Genomic DNA, 5,136 nt, shown 5'->3' with positions numbered 1-5,136 from the left:
GCCGCCCGGGTCCGGGCTAAGTGTCCGTACGGCCAGCCACCCGCACGTCCGCCCGCAAGCTCGGCTCCCTGCAGTCCGGCCGCCGCGCGCCTCCCCCCGCTTCCTGTTTCCCTCCGGCTCTCCCGGCCCTGGCTCGGCAGGGTCCGGGCGGCCCGCCCACACCTGCCCGGCCTCGGGGCGGGGCGGCGCCGGCGGGACTCGCACGCTCACACCCTCCAGCGCGCCGCCGCACACCTTTTCCCGCGCGCACTGGGCACACGGCGTCGGCTCCCCGGCGCTCAGTCCGCCGCTCGCACCTGGCACCTGGCGCTGACTTCGGCTCGCAGCGTACACGGAGGCCACAGGGCATACCAGTCACACCGGCACACGGCACGTTAGCAAACCGTGTGCTCGGAGTTAAAACGTCCCACACAGCCTACACATCACCCCAGCCCCGTGCAGATGCCACACACCCAGTGCAATTCTATCTGCTCGTCTCAGGAAATGACCATGCAGTGTGGAGCCAGGCCACCCCCGTCCCCAGGGTCTCGCCCAGGCCCTGAGCACTTCTGTGGCTGGGCTTAGCTGGGAGAGCACTGCTCCGGGAGCAGAGCCGGATCCCAGTCCAGCCTCCAACCTACCCTTGTCTCTGTGTCCCCAAATAAATTGCCAGTTCTGGCACCTCCTCTCAAGCTAAAGGGCTGCCCCTGGGTGGGCAACAAAAGACAGGAGTTATGGCTGACTTCTCAGAGATCAGACACCAGTCAGGTCCCTCCTACATAGTTTCACTGGAGAACATGAAGACCAGAGACCCATTTCCCAAAGGGTGTTCCTCTAGATGCTAGACCCAGAAACACTTGGGAGTGGTGCTGTAGTCCAAGCAAGGAATCTACACTCCCCAACCCCCTTGTGGTAGTCACTTACCACAATAAAGTGAACACCCACATCAGCTGGCATGGCAATACCATCTCTCCATGGGTTAGATACTGCCAGTGGGGCCTGCTGAAAGTGAGGAGCAGAGGGGCAGGAAAGAAACTCAGTGCCCAGAGTTCCCCAAACTCCTTCCATGCTCTCTGGATTTAATGCCATGTGCATTTGTGCTATGTATCCAAAGAAATAAAAGTTTTCAACAAATGAAGGCCAAGAAACATGGTCAAGAAACGGGATTACCTTTATATACGGTTGTTTCCCAAACTTAACTATTTTTTTGGTTTTTTTTTGTTTGTTTGTTTTGGAGATCACTGGTTTTCATCGGGGGGAAATGCTTTGGAAGTACTGGATTCTAGTGCAAATTCCTCAGTTCACAGAGGAGGAAGCAGAGGCCTAGTTGGGCAAGGAACTTGACCAAATTTATACAGTGAGGAAGCAGTGGGACCAGGCCAGAGCCCAGCCCCAGGCTCTGAGCCCAGGCACACACCAGGCCTTCCTCCCAGTGGCCCCAGGGGCCCTTGGCTTCCTGTCATCCTCCCACTAGCAACCCTGTTCATTGTGAATACTTTTTAACTTGACCAGGAGAATGGGATGAAAGTCTTAGAAAATGCTTCTGTGGTTAATTATTTCGTCATTAAGAAGCCTAAGCAGAGCCTGGAGATAAGACATAGAAACCAAGGGGCCTGCAGGTAAGTGGACAAAGAAGTGACCAGCAGGAGGTCGCTGGATGCCCAGCAGTCCCAGAGAGGCTGTCGTTGCTGTGGGCAGCACAGTCATACTCACATACAGTTACACACACTAATCGACACACACACACGGGCCCACAGTGGGGCTCCAGCTGAGTGGGAGACAAGAAGGCACACAGCTGCCCTCCCCACAAGGCAAAGCCCCCTCATTCATCTGTCCCTGGGCATCCCCAGCACTGGGAGTGGAAGTGTGCAATTCAACATCACCTCCTGTTAGGTCCTTGGTGGGTTTGCTACATTCATTTCACTACAGTCACACCAGGAAGGCAGGAACTGCGGTAGGGAGACAGAGGGTCTAGACCTCACATTAGGGGCCCTGGGTCTTAACCCAGGCTCACTGTCAAGAGTGCTGTTCTGAGCCTCAATTTCCTTGTCTGCAGAAGGCAGGTGGTGAGTAATTCCAGCCACACCTAGAGAGCAAGACTGTTTAGGAGCAGAGAAAGTGCCCTAGGGGCCTACATTTGACTTTAATTATGTCTCCTTGAGGTAATTCCTTTCCCTCTCAATTTCTACATCTGTATAGTGGACACAATGGTTCCCCCTATGCAAAGGCTGTCTGTAAGCTACAGTTCCTTCATTTGTGAAATGGGCACTGGGCAATCAGTGCTCTTCCTGCTTCCTAGCAAAGTCCCCATATTGCAAACCAATCCAATGTCCCACCACCTCTGACCCTGCTGATGGTCCAAGCCACTAACCTGCCCACTCATGGGGTGCTAGACTATAGTCTACTCTGCAGCCAGAGGGATCACTTTAAAAACAGTTGATCCCCTCCAGAGGTTTTCCTACCAAACTGGAATATAATGTAAATTGCTCCTAGACCCTGCCAGTTGCCCCACCCCATCTCTTCCGTCTGCCTCCCTCACTCACTAGCCTCATTCTGTTCCTGGAACTGGTAAGCTCTTCTCATCTCAGGGCTTCTGTTCAGCCAGTTCCCTCTGCCTGAAATGCTTGTCCCTCAGCTCCTCGTGCAGAGGGCTCCTCGTTACTCAAGTCTTGGATCAAAGGTCACCTCCCTTGGCACAGGAGCAAACAGGCACACAGGCAGAGCTCACCCTGCACGGCTCCTATGTACCCCATCAAGCCACTCTGCTTGTTTTCTCCATCAGACATCTCCCCATTCCTGGGTGACTTTACCTGTTTGTTGCCTGCTTCTGCTCCAAGAACAGAAATGTCTTGATCAGCAGTACATTGGAAAGTTCCAAAAACAGTGAGGATGAGAAGTGGAGAAGAACAGGAGAGGAGATCAGAGAAGGCAGGGAATGGGGGAAAGATACAGGGCAGAAGGCCATTCAGGAGACTGTCAAGACGTTCCCTTTTATCTGTAGTAATTCAGTGGGCCTTTGAACAACATGGGTTTGAACTGGCACAGGTCCACGTATATGCAGATTTTCTTCAGTAAGTATGTACTACAGTAGTATATCATCCTTTGTTGGTTGAATCCAAGAATGCAGAACCTAGGATATGGAGGGCTGGCTATAAAGTTCTAAGAGGATTTTCAACTGCAAAGGGGTGGGTGCCCCTAACCCCCACATTGTTCAAAGATCAGCTGTACTAGATTATTATCATCTCCCTCAAATCAGCCTCAAAGCCCACAGAAGCAAGCATGCACTTTTTCGTTCACTCCTTCATGAAGGGTCCCAGCCCCACACCTTCTCCATTCCTCTTAGGCAGCCTCTGATTGCACTCCAGGAATTGGAGCCTTGATTTCTCTTGCCTGCTAGACAGGAAATGTGTGTGTGTGCGGTGGACCCCGGCTCCCCACCCCACCCTCCAGACTGATCTCACCTTGTCTGGCCATCTCTTCACCAAGTGCAGGACCTGGGTCACATCAATGCATACGTGGCAGCACTCAGCAGGGGACCTGACACATGGTAAGTATTCAGTAGGAGACTGATGAATGGACCTGGCAACGGGGAGAATTCCTTTTGATGGGCTTCAAGACACAAGAGCCAGACTGCCCCGGGGTTCAATCCCAGTATAGCACATGCTTGTGATTCTAGCCAAGTCACAATCTAACATTTCTCTATGCTTCATCTGAGGGGCCTTAATGCACATGCTCAATTGAATTCATCTAACAATGTCTCTTCCTCTCCCACTGCCCAGGATCCCCCTAGGGTCGCTCTGTGCAGAAGGCCAGAGGGGCCCTGCTTCCCTGAGACCTATTTCATGGAGGTGGGGAAGAAGGAGGAGGCTGGGGAGTCTTTTCTGACCAATCACAGGAATCTGGGCCAGAAGGGTATTTAAAACTATCACCTTACATTAGCTGTAAAAAAAAAGAAGGAAATCCTACCATTTGCAACAACATGGATGGACCTGGGGGCATTACATCAAGTGAAATAAGTCAGACAAAGACAAGTACTGTGTGATTTCGCTTGTATGTGGAAACCAAAATAACTGAACTCATGGAAACAGAACAGACTGGTGGTTGCCAAGGGTGGGGGCTGGGGGCAGGGAAAAATGAGTGAACGGAGTCAAAATGTACAAACTTCCAGTTAGAAAGATAAATAAGCACTGGGGATGAAATATACAACACGGTGATTATAGCTAACAATACTCTTTTGTGTAGCTGAAAGTTGCTACCAGAGTAGATCTTTGAAGTCCTCTTTGGAAGAAAAAAACAATTTGCAGCAATGGGAGGTGATGGATGTGAACTAAACTTATTGTGGCAATCCTTTCACAATTTATACATGTATCAAATCATTGTGTTGCACACCTTCAATTAATGCAATGCTGTGTATCAATTATATCTGAAAGAACTTTCAGCTACTGTGAGGTTGGGGGAGACCCCTCCCAGAAGGACATCAGATCTCACTGTCCTCCAAGCCTTTCACCCCTTCCTCGATAAAATGGCTTGATTCCTCCCCCCTCCTCCAAAATTACATCTGAATGAAACTGGGGAAATAAGACTACCATTTTATAGAAATTGGGGGAACTGAGGGCCAAGGCTTTGGTAGCCTGGGTAAGCCTGGGTTCCAGAAGACAGAGACCGCAGGACACCCGGAGGAAGAATGGCTGCAGGGAATGGCTGGCAGGAGCTATGCTCCAGCATCACATTATTGAGCTGGAGACTCCAGGGGGACCAGAAGGAGAAGAGTATCCATGTCCCTACCTTCTCTTGGCAGCAGCGGAGTAGAAAGGCAACTCATGCTTGTCCCCATTCAGGTCAGTTACAGAGGTCTGTGCGTGCCTGACCTTCGCCTCTCCAGGGCTGGGAGCTGGGCTAGGCTGAAGGGTCCTGTTTAGGGGTCCAGGGCTGGGCAAAGACAGAAAAAAGCAGCCAGACATTGAATATGAGCTTCTCCTACTCCTACCCCTACCCTCAACCATGGCTGTATCACCCAGCCACACCACGGGTCCCCTCTGGCTCAGTTTGCCCCTCTGCATCACAGGGAAATTGGGAGGGAGATGTCGACCCCAGCAAGTCACTGACCACCCTCCTGAGAGAAGATGGAGACCCCAAGGGGGATGCAGGACACAGCCG

Source organism: Bubalus kerabau, chromosome 1 (assembly GCF_029407905.1).
Source record: "Bubalus kerabau isolate K-KA32 ecotype Philippines breed swamp buffalo chromosome 1, PCC_UOA_SB_1v2, whole genome shotgun sequence".
NCBI classification, from domain to species: Eukaryota; Metazoa; Chordata; class Mammalia; order Artiodactyla; family Bovidae; genus Bubalus; species Bubalus kerabau.
The sequence above is the reverse complement of the archived record's forward strand: the minus strand, read 5'-3'. Positions refer to the sequence as shown.